We start from the raw sequence: 18,865 nt of genomic DNA on the forward strand, positions 1-18,865 counted from the left end.
TTGAGAATAGCAAGAAGAGAAACAAGACTGAAATAACAAATTAGTCCCATTCTCTACAGCTCAAGCTCTAATCTGTGATTTTAAGGATAAGGATCTAAAGTAATAGTTTCTTGCAACTTACACCTAATTACAACAGTGTGTTCAAATGGGAAGAAATAAAACGCGTGTTGGCTTTGCCCACAGAATCCCAGCATGAGGCTAAATAAAAGATTGGGAGCTCTGTGATATACAGTGTATTTCAGCAAGGCAAGCAAATGACAGTCATTTTCCAGTTACTGTGCTGTAGAAGAAGGGATGTAACAAGAATTACTGAAACATTCAGCCAACTGACTTGCTACAGGCAGACACAGGTGGTTGTGGGCTGGTTATGATTTCTGATACATGTTTGATGTAGCACAGAAGCTATGCAACAAATTCTAAAGCTGAGTTTTAAATAGCATCACTCAGTGTGCTTATCAGATGCGGTGGGAAATATAAGACATTATAATTCCTCTCTGAACAGCAGTGGTAGGGCAGGAAATTCAAAACCCCTTGGATGCATTCAGCCATCTTGACTAAACCTGAAGAAAGTCATCTTTCTAAATTTGTGGTGGCAGACTTTGTGCATCTTAACAGGACAAGAACACCTAAATCTCTCATTACAGTATGATTCTGGCCCCATTGCCTTTGAAGTCTTTGGTATAACTCCCATGGAAAACAGAAGCACAGGATTATGCCCAATACAGAGAGACATTCTGAACAGGAATGTTTTTGGAAATTGCAGATATTTGAAAGCCTGAGATACGCAGGCAAGACAAATGGTCTGTGTGCATGTGATTTGTTTCAGTACAGTGCAAAGAAGTTTGCATTTGTGTTCTTTACAAATTTGTGTTCTTTTCCACAAAAGTGGAAACCTTACCCCTCTCTGACAAATTAGGATGAAGAATACTCTATTTCACATAAAGCAAAGATTTTCCAGTCAACTATCAATCTAGAGCTCCTGAAATTTCTCTTTCCTTTATAATCCAAGAAGTCACTTACAATAGTTCAAGATCTTAGTTATGAGCTCTTATGTCCTTGTTTTCTCCTGTACTTTTAGTCCAATATCTTTACAACAGCTCTCTGCACCTTTCCAGAACTGATAGTGTATATATAAATCTCAGCTACAAGAAGAAACTTGTAGAAAACCATTAGTTTTCTACTTAACATCACATCTGTGTCAACAAAAAGCATAATTAATGAGTTGATGATGACTTCATTGGCCACAGATTCTTATTTAAGGAATTTCAAAGAATGGAATATACAGTAAATAAAGGGTAAAGAATGAGGTTACAGAATGAATGAATTTTTGAGGTAAGTTTGAAGACATTTAGGTTGTAACAAAACATATCTAAGATGTTCACACTTCTTAATAGTTACCCCTTAGATATAATCTATTACAAATACTTTCACAAATAGCAATTTTGACTTTTTTTGTCATAGAGGAAGAAATGTAAGGAAAAAGTAATGAAAGATATGGTACATACTGTACTTACTGAGTGCTAAAGTGTATGTGTTATCACTTAATGTAATTTATTTTTTAATAAATTCCATGTGATTCTTTTTTCCATAAGTAGACTAAACTAATAGACGGGAGGAAAATAGCTGAAAATTGCACACTATTAATATGATAATATTTTCTCTAAATATGTAGAACAATCCAACACCCTTCTATAGATCTGTCAAAGACTGCCAGAGTACAGGGCTCAGGTTTGATACAAGGAAAACTGTTCTAACTCTGCTTTTTATTGTGAACATAATTCGAATAAACTGGCTGCAAAGGCTGCACTTCTCTGGAAGTTTGTCAGAGCAGGTATAGACAAACATCTGCCAAGGATGTTTTCACACTCTTTTATGATTACCTTGAGGAAGATAGGATGACAAATTAATGACTCTACAGACTGACTTCAAATGAGGAAAAACAGAGTGAGGGAAAGGGAGTCTGAAATGTTCATTGGAGTTAAAAAAAAAAAGTCAGTGTAATTTCCTGGTGGGAGATGTTCACTTTTTTTTTTTTTTTTTTTTTTTTTTAAAAGGTGAAGAATTTCCCATCTCTGTTAATAATAGAAACACTTTGCAATTCTATATTGCCTTCATCTTAGGATTTCAAAGAACTTTAATGAAATGCATCTCTGAATTTTTCTCCATGTAGGATAGAAGGGCTCCAAATGCTTCCCTTTTTCTGTTAGTCTATCTATTTTCAAATGTCAGCATTCTCCAGTGGAATGAGGAAACATGAGCAATTGAGGAACAAATATCTTCCAAATTTACTGCACGAAATCATAGTTTTCACTAAGGCAGTTTTCCTATCCCAGCAATTAATGCAAACACAGTGACCTACATATATTTAAAATGGGACTTACAAAAACTACGTTAACTATTTGGTTTGAAATCAGCAGCTGACTTCAAAAGAAAAGAAATGACACAAACTTTTTTTTTTTTTTAATAATAAGGGAGTACTGCCATATTCTCTCATTACTATGGTAAATAGTCACATCGTGCACATTTTAATACATGACTACTTTGAAGTCTGGCTTCAAAGTGGATAAGTAGAGCTACATGCTTTTGCTGTGAACTTCAGAGCAGGGAGCTTTCTACACTTCTGTCTATTCATCTGCAGGTCTCCTGAGCTATTTATCAGTCTTTTAGAATTCAAATATCCCTCACTACCATGTCACTAATTTATATAATGCTGATATGTTTATTATTATTTTAAAAAATATGAAAATGCATGAATGATGAATACAGATGCAATATAGACAGAAGGAAAAGATGCTAATAATAGATACCACTACAACAGACTTCTCTCATTAAGATGATTCCATGTGCAACAAGTAAAATGCTGGGTTTGGGGATATTTGGGATACTTTATTATTCTGAAAAGCTTTGAGTCTGAGCTAGCATGTAGACATTAAAATCCAGATTTTTTTCTACAGAAAGGGAATTCAGAGATTTTTTTTTAACTTAAGTACACTTTGATTTCTTTCTCCTTCTTTCCTCTCCCATCTGTCCATCCCTTCAAAAAGCAAAACAGCTGACAAGATGGAAGAGCTGGTCTGAGAAATCTGGGAGCAGAAACAGTGCTAAGAGACTCCTCATCATCTAATAGGGGCAAGAACAGTAGACCTGAGTGATCTGTGATGAGATCTGAAGTGAGTCTTGAGATGGGAGACCAGTCCCTGCTGTCATCAGTCCCTCTCAGACCCCCAGGACTGCCCTGGGAAGCCTCTGCACTCCTGGAGTTCAGCCTGGGATAGAAACAGTTTGCAGCTCCTCGAAGTCAGTTCTGTGGCTTGCTTCTATGATCCAGGTTTTCAGTTCAGATGTGTGCTTAGCTCAAGGAAATCTATCTGGTAGACCTGATTTGAAGATATTAATTCAGGCTGTCCCAGCATCTTGCCAGGACAGCAGGCCATCAAACCAAAAAAAGATGATGCAAAATAATTTTTTTTTGGCCACATTTTTCCCTAATTGCTGTATTGCTGAAAATACAATGTATGTCTCTAGTATACTGTATACTTGATAACTGTAATCCCAATCAGCCCTATCTGTAATAACAATCATCTACACTGCTAGTACTGCAGTGTTATGGCCAACATATGTTAGTTATCACTTTCTTTTGCTTTCAATATTTTTAATTATTCCTTCCTTCCCTCTATTTGTATTATGTATCCCTTTGGCATTTTTTGCCTGAGACTGAGCAAGTTCAGCTTTTATTTGAAAACTTCTGATTTACTGATAGTACTAATGTCAGCATGCTTAGCCGAAACATGCAACTCTACCAGAAAGCTCCACCCTATGAATCATTAATAAGACTGGTAGTTTGCTCCTGAGAATGGCAAGCATTCACATGTACTCTTTTAATTTTCTTGCTATGATGACTGGTGAAGAAATCCCTATCCAGATCCTCTGAGAGAGTTACTAGTTATTACTAATAGCATTAGTACTGTTGTTACTGTTTTTATTCAATAAAAGAAGTTCATATGTGGTTTTGAGGCTAGGTATTCATCTCAAATCTCTCTCACTGCCAGGAAATATAAAGAATAAAGTAAGATCAGAAATCTTCAACTTATTCTATCAGGGTCACAAATTTATGCCACATAACTCAGTGAGACTTTACGTGCCAGGAAAGCCAGACTTGTCTCTCTCCTTTAACTAGAGGCAATCACATTGCTGTATTAGTGCACTATTTATTTAACAAGAGTGATAAGAAAGGTACTGAACTCTAGTTTAGCCACTTGAAAAGCTGACATCAAGAATGGAGATGAGAGGTATCTGATGAGATCAGTACTCCAGGACTCTCATTTATTTTTGTTTCTGAAATCTATTTAATGGAGCATTTGTCTGTGAAGGAAGAAAAATAGGCACCTAAAATGACTGCACTCATTTGTTCTTTGAGGAATTGACTTGCTTAAGACTTATGCATCAGAATGTCATATATTAAAAAGGGCTCTGATGTTTTATAAAACAAGGAAGTACCATTGTATGAATATATAAATAGTTCTTTTCTGCTTATAATACACAAAGGCAATGCATGGAGTATACCATGAGGTTTTGCTTAGCTTTGAAGCTAGCTTTAGTGTAGTGTTAACTGCCAGAAGACTGAACAGGCAGCCACACCCCTCACCTCCAAATTAAACTCTGCTCAGGTTCACTTTCAGCCTGCTCCAAATGTAGCACACGCTAATAATGCAGGCCCTCTGCTCCCCCATGGAAGAAGTATTGTTGCTAACAGCTTCTGATTTGGGTGCAGTAATGCACATGGGCAAACAAAATGAACATAACAGATAAAGAGTGTGACAGCCAAAATCTGATAAGAAAAATGAGAATTGTCTAGCTGAAAGTGGGGCAGTTGGCATATACGAATGTAGAGGCAGAGAGCCTTGTTATAAAAGTGCAGAGCAGCAATAAAAACACCAGTTAGTCATAGAGAAAATTCAGTGGTTTTGATCATGCTGAGTCTGCGCACCACAAGCTCTCAGTGAAAGGCTACAAGCTATTTCTTCAGCATTTGACCCAGTCATTATAATTTGTTCCTGCTGGTTCTGCAAGAATAGTGCTGAAGGAGTGGAATAGAAAAAGAGGGGGAAAAAAAAAAGGAAATCAACACGTTTTTTAGACATGTCTCAGAGATGGTGCATTCGATTAAGTAAATAGCTAATTCTCTCTTTCTCTTGAAACTTGGTAATTCACTATAGGCCGTGAGCAAGGGTATCTCTTGTTCAGTTTTCTTATACAGGTGAAAATAAAAGTATTAGAGTACGTCAGAAAGAGAAGTTAAAGCACTTCAATCACAACAGAAGTTTGCTGAAAAGAATTAGACTGACCTCTGTAAAAGATGTATTATTCATTACATTAAATATATGGACAATTTATTCTCATTAAGTGTAAATTGTAAGAACATATATGGTCCTAGAGAAAATTGTATGTTGATAACTAGCATTGACTCAACTACCTTTGTAACTACTTCCTGATTTAAATGTCCACACAAGGACATCTATCTGATAGAAGATGCTAAGCTAGCCAAGCCAGGTGTGTTCAACTGAGCCAAGGGCATCATCATTTAATTTCACCAGAAGGTGAAGAGAGTGACAGGGCTGGAAAGCGAGTGCATGTTGATGTCAAACTTGAGCAGTTCCTCATTGCATTCTGAGGCTCTAGAGGACTGATCTAAATAGTTCAGGTTTTGATTCAAACCTAGATGGTTTCTGGATTCGTAAGGAAATTGCTTCTGCTTCAGTGTATTGCAGTGAACAGATAATGACTGCAAAATACCCTGAGAAGAGAGCAAATATTGAAAACATTTGTGAGAGCAAACTCTGTGGCATCTGCAAGCCCCAGTGAATGTCAATCTCCCTGATATCTATAGTGTGTGTAACTGGGCTGTTACTTCATATCCCTGCAGCTTACTTATCCAAATCAACCTGTCAAACAAAGAAAACAAGTCCCCCTCCAATTAACTCAGAACAAATGTTTTAATTCCACAGGAAGAGCTGGATCTTCTGTTCATACAGATTGGAATATAGGATGTTGGAGAGAAAGGCTGCAAAAGCAGCAGAAAGGACACTTTTGCCAAGTTAGACATTTGTGGGAAGACTCTACACTTTTCATCTCCACACACTGAATATACATTTCACACATTACAGCTACAAAGAGCAAAATTTAAAACATTACATGAGATATTAAGCTTACTGTTTAGCATAAGTAGACAGCATGCTGTGTCGGTTAAGGCCACCTGCTTAATATATGAAACTCTTAATGCTCCCACTTGTCTTGCATAATGTAAAAATTCTATAAAAAAGAATTTGGATTATTGGCATAGGCTTGGTTTGGAGAGCAACAGAAGACAAGTAAACCCAAAAATACTTCATAGTATTTCAGTGTGCATTATTAAAGAGTACTGTGTTTGTTCAGAATAAATCACAGAATACAAGAAAGTCTCAAGAAGTGTCATGAAGCAATGACACTGATGTGGTTTTTGTGAAAGAGGATTTGATTTTCACCATGCACATAGACAGCTGCAAGTGGGCAGGGTGCTTTTTATCTACCTCCAGTGAAAGAACCAAGTCACTCAATGAAAATGATTGCATACAAGGTTTAAAATAAACAACACACATAATTAAGCTGAGGTATTTGTTTTCACAGGGCTCTGTTGATGTCAGAAGTGTACATAGATTGGAAAGTAAATTAAAGTTAGGAAAAATAAAAGAGGGATCAGGGCTTTCTGTTGCAATTAGACCACCTGTGACTCAGTAGGTCTTGAAGGTGCACAGTGGAGGATGTTTCAAGAGGGTTCTTTGCTCTTCCTTAGTGTGTCTGATAATGACAACTACCAGAAACAAGACACTTGGTTAGCTGGAGTTTCTCAGCTGTGTGTTATTTTCATCTGCCAGAGTCTAACTTATGCTATATATGAGACAGATGGCCTTTATCCTGTTGGGGGTGAGCAGTAGTATCTTGATCTTAACATATAAAACTTTTTATAAGTAATTTAAGTAATAAAATGTAATTGTAATAGTAATATAATTGACTGAATTTTAATACATCATAACATTAAACAAGTAAATATAATCACTGAAAATGATGGATATGCCTCCATGTTTTTCACCAGTTGTCACTGAGTTTATTAAGTCTGCAGGAAGTTAATCTTGCTTAAGGTTCCAACAGGTAACATGAAGGTTTAGCTAAGTTGTTTTATTGATATTAAATTGTTATTGTGTAGGGTATGAGGAAAACTCATGCCTTCTGAGTGGATTATATATTATATAATCTAATTTTTGCAATGAAACACACTGAATAAAATTAAAGCATATTAGACTCCTGAGCTGGGAACACAAGAACTATTTTGACTTCAGAGAAGCTGGAGGGATGTATATCTCACAAAACTGAGATGCTGAGTTTTGGGTGTCATTTTAAAAACAGTTTTATCCTTTTTGTTCTTTTGAATGTCATTCAATTCCATAAGCAAGGTACATGTGGCTTATTGCATCTTGGAACGAGTTCCTAGAAAACAGCTTTTCATATAGCATGAAGGATCCGACTATTCAAAATACGACCATATAAAGAGAGATAAGAGAATACTTTCCAGCATTTGTTTGTCCTTGTATTCAGTCATGGTATCTCTGGCTGGAGTTCAATACAAAATCATGTTTTTTTCTGTATAACTTCATCTTCAGGCTTCTGCATGGAACACAACCTACAGAAAGTGTAAATGTCATTGCTCAGGCTCACTGGTTTTTGAAGAAAAGTTATTCATCAAGAGAACACTTCCATCTTGGAACAGTTAGTATCTCACCTTTTCCCATAGTCTATGATGGAAGAAGTCTCACATTTCAGCAAGATGTGAGTTGTTTGCAATATGACTGAAGCAGTCACTGACAGAGATTTACAGCAGACATCCAAAACAGACAATCTTAACTACATAGAGCTGGAGAAAAATAAAAGATGATGATGATGAGAGTAATTTAGAGAATGGTGATGATGACTACAGTGGCTTCATTTAAATGAATATTTTGAACCTACAGTGTTTTTTGAGTATATTTTCTATGACTTAGTCTTCTTGATCACATAATGGGCAAAATATTTTTCAAGATAAATGGAAGCGTGATAATGTTACAGTAGAAAATCAGGAGCAAATGTTAAAGGAAATTAAAGCCTTTGCAACATTAACATTTATTTTTATGCTTTTTTTTTTTTGTCCCTATACATTCACATTTTCTATTTCCTGACCATTTTTTAGGCAGCAAGGTTATTCATGAGATGGAAACAAACAGTATGGTAAGAAGCTATGTTATTTGCATGTCAGAAAACTGATTACCTTACCTTAACCTGCTGCTCTTTTACTTTCTATCACAAAATGAACATTCCTTCATGCTTTACTATGAACTTGTAAACAAACATTGAAAAATGAACATTGTTCACTGATTATTATTCAAAGCTACACTTTTTTATTTTATTTAGTAACTGTGTCAGATCACATGAAATACAAAGTCTTATCATACAGATAGATAAGAGGCAGTAAAATAGAGTTTAGTGCATTAAAATTTGGGAAAACATTAGAGCAACATAAAATAAGTGGGAAACACTGTATTGCTCTTTGGTGGCTATCCAGGCATGTCTTGCATGATCTCAGTTTATTTTACATAGTTTTCTCATTTTTATTTGGCTCTTTGACTAAATATCCTTACTGGATTTCCAGCACATAATCTTAAACTGGAAGACAATGAAGACCGAGATATTTTAAAGCTTCCAGCAATAATCTTTCTTTATTTTCAGTTTCAATTAAGGATTTAGCAGATAAAGAAAAAAAATATTTCCACTTAGCAGGTTTTCTATGATTTCAGACTTTTATCTTGCACATTCAATCACTGCTATGTGTAACACGGGTTTATCTTTCTCAAACCATGAGAAATGTAAATTCTGTATAGAAAGAATAATAAAATAAAAATCAAAATATTTTCCATTGCTGCGACTTACATTGCTGACTGTCAGCATTTTTTCTGGCATATCAACTGCCATGCAATCTTCTTCATGTCCCTTTGGCAAATGAATCCTCCAGTTAAAGTTATAGTATAAGAGAAAATACAGAAAAGAAGAAGGAGGATGAGTGTTGTGGAGGAAGGTAGACTCTATATCAGTAAATTGCAGGAGGTTAAATGAATTGATTTTGCTTCTTAAAAAATTACAATAAAGAAGAACAAATGATTAAGATGACCTTTTAAAGCTCAGATATTAAACAGCAGGTTTTGTACCAGCATTAAGCTATGATTTAAAACCACAAAAATAAGAATTAAGAGATGGAAAGTCATCTGATTTATACTGGCCAAAAATTATGGTTTAATAATAATAATAATAATAATAATACTTCATTAAATATTTTTTGTTTTTGAAAAAATTATAATAAATTTCTTTACATTTTATAGGCTCAAGTATGTTTAACAAACTCAGTTTGAAAGATTGCTGTAGAATAAGAAATTAACATATTAAAGCACTCCAATATATTTTTCAGTACAATCTGAGTGATTTTGTCCTATGTGGCTATCACAGCTAGCTTTAGCTAGAACAAGTATAGACCAAACAGGAATTACAAATTTTATTGAAGAATAAAGAATAAAGAACAGTAAAGTGGTTTACTGTTTTCTGAAAAAAGAACAACACACATCAGACACACAGAGTCCTATGGCTATCTCCAGAACACTGCAAGAAAGCAATTTCTGGTACTGAGTTTGACACATTCCTTTCCATAACCAAATGAATTCTTATTCCCAAAAGTCTCTGAAAAAGCCTAGTGATACTGCATGCAAGCATAAAGTAGTATCCCAAATGAAAATAGATAATGTTTTAACTCACATATGAAAACCCTTGTAGTTTCCAAGGTCAAACATCCACATAGAAACTATGTTTTGTTCAAAAAAAACTCTCTCATAATTCATTCAAAGCATTCATAATCTAGGAGTCTTTAAAGATAAATCCTAATTTACATTGGTGTATATTCACATTTAGTACTCTCTTTGTCTCTCATCACTTCCAGGGAACTGAAATCTATCCAATTCTGCTCACTAGTCCTTTATTTAAATGTGCCATGTGACATTACATTGTTCTGGGCAGCCTGGTCTAGTGGTTGATGACCTTGCCCATGGGAGGGAGGTTGAAACTAGGTGATTTTTGAGGTCCTTTTCAACCCAGGCCATTCTATGATTCTATGATTTTATGATGATTCTATGATTACAGTGCCTGTTAGGGCTGGGAGTACTATCTCTTTTTGAGACTTGAACATTTATTTCCCTCCCTCTTAAGATTTTTATTTTACTTAAGATAAATCTCTCTTTAGACTTGTTTTCTATTTCTAAATGTAACATAAGTCTGAAGAACTACTAAAAAAATTACACTTTTGGAACTATTAGTATCAATGGAAAATGTTAACATTTAGTACACAGTGAAGTATTGATTACTTGCCTGAAGAAGCAACTCACAGTTTATTACATTTAAAACAATTCTTTTTTGATTCCCGACACCAACCAGAAGATGGAGAAGATTTCAACTGCTTCTGCTAATGACTGCAAAATACACTGCTTTTCGTATCTTTTTGCATATGGCATGGTAATCTTTTGTCTGTAACACTTTAAATTGCAAAATACCATTTCAGAGGAAAGAGTGATGAGAGCAGTTATAAAACAATATTTACTGACTTGAAAAGATCAAACATTTTAGAATCTGCTTTTTTTTTTTTTCTGCAGCATAACAGTTTGGAAAATATTAATGTGATAACTATGATATTTTTCAGTTTTTTGGCAAGAAAGTATCGGAGCTGGTTAATTTTCACATTTCTGCTGTTAAAAGAGAAAAAAAAAAACAACATCAGAATTCAGATTTTGTGTCAATCAGAAGCTGCTTCTTAATTTGCATTTGTCCAAGTTGAAGCCAATCATTAGGTCTCTGGAAATCTCTCTGTTGATGTATGTGGGAAATATGTATAGGAAATATGTCCCTAAATACCTAAAATAAATTGTAGTGGATGATACACATATTTTTTTTCTGATGCCATTTCAGAAGATATGAATTAAAGGAGTCAAATGGGTGAATTATAAGAAATTTCATTAAGCAATTCCACTGTCATTACCCCAAACATATCTAAATCAATTTATCAGGTAAATCAAGGAGGCCTGCCTTTGAAAAACATTGCCTCTATCATAGTAAACCTCCCTTTTACTTTAATTTTTGTTATATCCAATTATCTTCTCTCTAGAGAACTAAAACCCCTGATTAATATTGCTGAAATAAGTGATTTGCAAGTTTGTTACAGAATCAAAAAAAAGAACATCAAAAATCAGTGAGAGGCTACTTGGGATACTCAGGCGGAGAGAGTTACTAGAAAATGATTACTAGCAAGTTCTGGTAGCGCCATCTCCTATTATCCTGTAGATAATGAAGACACGTGTCTCTTACTAAGATTATAGCTACTGTATTTTCACAATATTTCTTTTTTATTTCACCACAATCAAGTATTCAGAAATCATATCAGGATTAACAATTTTAGAGTAGAATTGCCTTATTTTTGTTTTCTGCTGGGAGAATGTGTCCAGTTGTGTCTGATATTCTGTTTATTGGTACTTGCATGTCAGCTTTAATATTAGGACAAATTCTGAAATCACTGAAGTCTATTGAAATATTTGCATCAAAGAGAGGGGGCTGTAACACACATCTACTCTGAAGTCTGAAAGCTGACTGCACTGAGATTAAAAATGTGGTTATTTTGAAGGGGCTCAGACAGAAGACTGCACAAAATTATCATGACTTCAGTTATGGTACTGGATATATTTGGATTCTTCTGCTGGATATGGTCAGCTTCTTTTCCTGGTTTGTCTTAGCCTTTTTTCTACTTTGTTGTTGTTGTTGTTTTTTTAATAAAAGTTTTTATGGGAAGCAATGCAATCAGTAAAAGAATAGATATTCCCTTATTTGACATTGAAAATCTAAGGTTCTGTGAAAAGCTAGATTGTGTTTGAAAAGGTATTCTTCAATCATACTGGGGTAATTTGTGAATTAGGTCTAGGAAATTTCATTTTACAATTTAGATGTGAAGTCCTGAAAAATAATGACTTGTCAAAATTTAAAGAGAAGATAACTTCCATTAATCAAATTCTCCTTTTACATAAAAGTAATAAATGAGAGCACAATGTGTAAAATACTGAATTTATCATTTGACAGTGTTGTTTCTACCAGCATTAACTTTGTCTTCACTATTAATTAGCATTTCTCTATCATTTTTTTTGTCATGTCAAGTCAAAATTTAATCTGTAAAGATGTAGTCGTAGAGGAGTTTGATATCCATGCTTATTTTATCCACTTCTTAGTCTCAAGGAATGGAATTTTGCCTTTGTCTAAATTTTCATAGAAAGAAACAGAAGTGAAACTAAACCCACTTCTCCTTAAAAATAAATTATGAGATGAAACATCTGATCTCTACTGGAAGAACAGCATTGCTGTAAAATATAAGGAATTATTTCCAAAAGAACTTACATGTTATTTTTAGTTTTTTTCCTTCTAAATTGGCTTATCTGGATCTCTGAGAATAAAATTAAGAAAATTATTTTAAATATTTTTAATATTAATTAATTATTAAATATTAATATTAATATTTTTAATATTATTTTTATTAATATTTGGTTAATATTTGGTGATTATGGAAAAAAATTTATTTGGAAAAAAAAATAATGTTGTGTAATTCTGTTGTAAACACAAAAATGTTTTTGACAAAAGCTGTAAATCAAAGCCAGTGATTTCCTACTTTTTTGGCTATAATGTTACATGAATGACAATATAAATACAATGAGATGGTGCATTTTTTTTTTTATTTTTATTTTTATTTTTTTTAGTGAGTAGAAGTAGACTACACTGCCACACAAGTTTATGTTTCGTTTTCCAATATAGGAGGCCCTTCATTTTCATTGAATTCATATTTCTATTCTGGTTATGATTTTGCCATTTAAATCTTGGGAACCACTGAATTTCATGTTCCTGCTCACAATTACAGTGCTGGTGAATAAACAAGAGGTACTGTTTCTTATTTGTTCCTCTATCATTCACTCACTACCTTTGATTATGTTTCATTCTTTCGTGTCTCAGTCATCCAAAAGTGGTAGAAGTAGTCTGAGCAGTAGCAGAATGTCTGATACAGAGCTTGATTTATGGAACTTAATTAACAGAATTAAAGAAAGAAAATATAACTGATGCCAATCAACACAGGTTCAGAAAAAAATGAATCATGTCAAACTAACAATATCTTTTTTGATGAGATTAAATATTTGACTGATAAAGATAGCAGTGTTCATGTAATATGATTAGACTTCTAATTTCACATCACATGCCCTTTGATTAAAGAACTTGAACAATATGCCATCAACACATTAAGTGGATTAAAAACTGGTAATTAAGAGATCTCTATATAAAATTGCAAATGACTAATCATAAGTAAGTGGATGTTTCTGAAAAAATCTCACAGAATTTGATTCTTTATCCCATGCTATTTTGATAATTATCTAGAAAGCATACAATTATCTTTAGTAAATTCTGCACATTATTCAAACTTGGAAGAAAAATAAATGATCATAAAGATAGATTACCCATCAATTGATGCTAGGCAATCCAGACTGATCAACAGCTCCACCACGGACAAGAAAAAAAAAAAAAAAGTGCATTTTAGTTTTGACAAAATCATGTCCTCAGAAAAAAAAATGATGCATAATGGAAGCATCCTGAAAGAGCTACTCTAAAAGAACTCAGGGCTCATGACAGAATAGAATAATAGGATTTCTGCCTGTAGATGTGGAAAAATTCCTAGCTTCAAACTATGTTTTACCACAGATAAAAGCCTGGTTGAAATTCTCTCTTGCCCTTATTCAACACCCGACCTGTGCTCAAAAATTATTTGTTCCAATTGGCACAGGCCAAAAACATCCAAAGATTGGCTGGAGATGAATGATTGATCATCTGCTAAGACTTTCAGGCTCTAGGAAGTGAGTGAATGGGTTAAGATCCTTTCACATGAAAATGAGAGACTATTTTATGACTGACAGTAATGTTGTTAATTCAGGAATAATATGGATAGAATGAGTGTTAGAGGATGTTACAAATATGAAATGATTTAGGAAAGCATACAGTAATGATTAAAGGACTTAATAACAAAATAATCTAGAAATAGAGTCTGAGAACAAGTGAAGAAGTTAATTTATTGTTTCTTAGCAGAAGACATTAAAGGAGTCAAGTATATACTGCTTAGTTATACATGAAACAGTGTTGATAGAGTGTTCAGTTAAGGAACAAGAGGATAATAATGAAGTTAGTGGAAGCAGAACATAGAAAAAATGAAAATGAAAGAAAAGGAGGAGGGGAGTGATAGTGAGCTTTCCCATGATAAAGTGTGGGATGGTATAGCTAGGTTAGAAGGATTGGGTGTTAGTGGGAGCCCTCAACCTACTGCCCTGAGACATGCTGACCACTTGAAATCTAATGACGATGAGTCAGGGACCACTGAGGCAATAGGAAATGGCAACAGGGCAACTCAAGGAAAATATTACAAAGGAATTAAGGAGTTATTTTCCAAGAAGAAAACAAGGCCTGCTGGCCAGCTGAAGTGCCGCATCATGAATGTCACTGCAGGATACAGAGCTTCAGTTTCCCAATTCAGCTCCTGAATACTACAAGACCAGGTGATTTCTTCATGCAACCTGGCCACCTCCTCAAAAAATTAATCAAAGTGGGTGCACTTGCACCCAAGAAATCCCGCTCTGTCCAAAGGGCCTTGTGGGACTTCCAGATTCTGGAGTTCCCAACAACAGAAGATTCAGGCAACTCTGTCACTCCTTGGGAAGGCTCTTTGGATACGTGTATCAGCCTACAAAGATTGTGACCCCTCTGTCTGGGTTTCCACTGCAGTCCAACAGTTAAAGTGGTTGGTCACAATGATTTTTTTAGTAGAGTGCGTCTCCCTGCTACTCTCAGAAATATCAGCAGAGAGTTAATACTGAAGGTATATGGCCTGAATATGATTTTTAGGGCAGATTAATTTTGAACTAAGACAAATTAAATGTATGATATATTTGTAGCTGAAATATCTTGATTTTGATTTTTTTTCACCTCTAAGCAAACCATAAACAAATTATTACAATTTTCATCGCCAATTAGAAAAAAAAATCTGAAATATTTCACTATAGTTGTGCCTAGAAAATTTTTCTCTGATTTTTGGACGAAGTTTCCAGGAACTAATGTGATACAATTGTCTCTCAGTTTTGATTAATATTCATTTCTAGATGTATTTAGCAAGATGCTAGCTAATACTGGCATCATGTAATATGGAATAAATAGATATGAAAGAAATTTTAAAAGTAAATATTAGAAATGACTGTGAAAAAGAAAAAAAATCTTCACAAAATTAGAAATTAATTTGCCAAATTACTTTTAAGTTGGATATATCCAAATTATGAAAGGAAATAATCATTTAGAAGTTAAAGTGCCTATGAAGTAAAACAGACTTCCTTACAATTGAATTATAGGAGTTCAGATTTCTAAAATATATTCAAGTATTTAGTGTAAATACAGTACAACTATTTCTAGTAAAATATAGAAAAAAAAATAGTTAAAATGAAAAAAAATAAAAAGCATCAAGCACTAGAGAGATAAGAACTAAGGTAAATACAGAAATCAGCTTGGATCACACAGGTAAAAGCAATTCAAATTTTACACAAACTTAAAAACTTGTCTGTCTTCCTGATAGCTGAGCAAGAGGTATAATCATTTATACATTCCAAAATTATTTATTAAGTTCTATCAGTGCATACATCAAAACAGTATACTATGTGAAAGAATCAAAAGAGAGACAGAGGAAAATCTTTAAATCTAAGACCAAAATTTTAAGTCATATCTAGCTGGAATGATAAAGAAGTGGCTAGTGGGAGGAAAAAAAAAAAAAAAAAAAATCAGAAAAATTGAATTAGGAAAAAAGTGAGCAGTTTCTCTGTGTTTGTCTCCATTGATTCTTGCCTGGAAATGACAGCAGTTATTAATAGTAATGAGATACAGCAATCAGATATGTAGGCAACTTAATTCCTTCATTCTTATGATGCTGCTATAAAGGTGGGGCAGATTTACCACTGTCTTATCTCTGCTTTAGCCTTTCGTTATTACTGGCAGTGAGATGTGTAGGGTCCAAGTGTCCAGTCCTCATACTCTTTCCATTCACTTTTAGATCACTGTTAGCTGAATATATAATATATAATTAAATATTAATATTATAGCTGTCTCAATATCTGTTCCATTTGGATCTTGAATTTATACGGGGGTCAGTTTTCAGTGGCTGAATTGTAATTGTTTTGAATTACCATTTGCACAGAAAGAAAGCTGAAGACATAAACTGAATGAAGCACTGGTTGCACTAAGAGGATCTTCTGCTGAACGGTCAGACTCATGCTACTAAAGCCTTTAATCCTACACTGAGGACTCCTGCAAAGTTTATTTATTAGTAATATGAGCAATACAGGAAAACTCTTGAGCAGGGAGGGCCTGGGCATCATTTTGCAGATTTCTAATTGGGCAAACTAGCAGCACAGGAGGGATGATCCTAACAAAGAATGCAAATGGCTAATCTCCAATTTCCAGACACAGCTTACTGCACAGGTAGAGAGGTGGTTTCAGGGGACCAGGGTGCTTGGAAACTGCTGTAAAACAGTCTGAATGTAGAAAAAAAAGCATCAGAAACATTTAAGAACAAATTCATTTCCAAACAACTTCAGAAGTTTTAAATACTTCTTCAAGCAGCAGCAGCAGTATTAATTAAGATAATAAGTCTGTCTGTCTAATATTCCTAATGGATGTTTCTGTGTAAAGGCCCACAGATGGCTCCAGCAATGAGGAGGAGGAAAACACATTCTCCAAATGTCAGAGAAGAATAAAAGCCAACTAAACAAACTAAACAAGGTGCTGACTATTGACACTTGCAGCAGGAAGCTACAACCCTACTTTGCAATAAGATTATGATGCTTTTTGTTGTTGTTATTGTTGATCACCATCAGAAGAAAGCCTTGCCAAGTAAGAAAAGATCACTGTGAATAATATAAATTACACAAAATGTATTCCAGTATTTTACTGACCAGAGCGCTCCGGTGTTGGCAGAGCATATAAAGATAACTATTTGGGTAATTTACAACTGAATGCTTTTGGGAAAGTGAAATTTATGGGCTTTATTGAGACACAGTCCAAAAATCATGATAAGTGGTTAACAGCCCCCATTATTCCTTTTACCAAGCAGCATTCTGTAAATGGTTGTTGCAAGTTTTGCTATTTGTTTACACCTTATTCAGTGTGACTGGGCCAACAAAAAGAAAGACACAGTAGAAAAAAATAACAATTTGTTATGCCAGTAGAGGACAGTAGAGCAGGGGATTTGAAAGAATTTTGCTTCACCTGGCTTTTGAGAAGGGTGGTGCAATTCAGAATTCAGCAGAATATCACAGTAGGACTCCCAGTCTGGAAGGGGTACTCAGAAGTGTTTCAGATATTAGCTCTGCATTCCTCTTGTGACATTGCAGGAGCACACTCTGTTTCAACACATTATCATACCTGAAATGACTGAACATACTGCAACTGACTGCAAGTGACACATCCATAGTACTGTCTGAACATGAAACATTTACAGAAACTGTATATTGGGTATGCAATTTGGGAGTACTTTCTTGTTTGGCTTCCTAAAGCCACAAAGAGATCTTCAAATAATTGGTTACTTAGCTGCTTCCAATTACCTAAATGATTTTGTTATATTGCCTTAAGTGCCACGACAGTTACTATTAGAGATTAGAGATTTCCCAAATTGCAAAAGGATTACTTAAAATTCTGGTAAAAACAAACAGCTTCTGATAAATCTTCATTTGCAGTCACTTACAAAAAAAAAAAAAAAAAAAGTGTATTCATTGCTTCTGGGACTATCACACTCTTTATTTTTCTTACCAATTAATACAGAACCACACAATTTTCAGTGTTCTTCCCTAAAAATGTAAAATATTGAAATACCAGAAAAAACATATGTATAAACCAGTCAATCAAATTATTCATACCTAAACAGAAGATACCCTACTCTGATATTTTAAAAACAGCTAAAGTAAATTGTACTTGATTTTTTTTCAGTAGATACGAAATGGACTGTACTGGAAACTGATGTGTCCCAAACACCACTGTATTGACTTTGTGAATCCTTGAAGTGCTGAACACAGTGCAAAAAGCACTTCAGGGTACAACATGGCATATAGACATTGCAAGGGCAAGACAGCAAAGACCTGACATTTGTGTCTACATACTCTTTTCAGAAATTGAAAATCTTCACTGTATTTTGGGAGCCCCGATGTCTTTGCTAATCTAGTTCAGATCCAGTCTGTGCCTCGGTTCTATACCATCATAGCAAGACTGATATTCTCTGCCCAATAAGGGTGCTGTAAATTCTTCCAATTTTGTAAAGACTGGAAATCTTTTAAAAAAGCTAAGAGAAAACAGCCCTTGATGAACATCAGGCCCTCTATTGTGAATATGTATTTGAATATGTATTGGACTGAATGAACTAGACAGTCTCTTTCATTTCTTTCACCATAGTCTGAACAGAGCCTTTCACCAAACTACAGAGAATCTGTAGAATTGCTGAAACATTGACTTCCTTTATAAGGCAAGAAAAAGCCAGAATTTAAAGCATATATTTCAGTATTACATTTTATCTCCAGGTTTCTCATAAGGACCACACCTCTACAGTCATATTTATGAGCTTGTGACAAGGCCACAACTATGCCCTTCATGTTCAAGTTACAACTTT

The sequence above is a fragment of the Tetrao urogallus genome, assembly GCF_951394365.1.
Source record: "Tetrao urogallus genome assembly, chromosome: 7".
NCBI classification, from domain to species: domain Eukaryota; kingdom Metazoa; phylum Chordata; class Aves; order Galliformes; family Phasianidae; genus Tetrao; species Tetrao urogallus.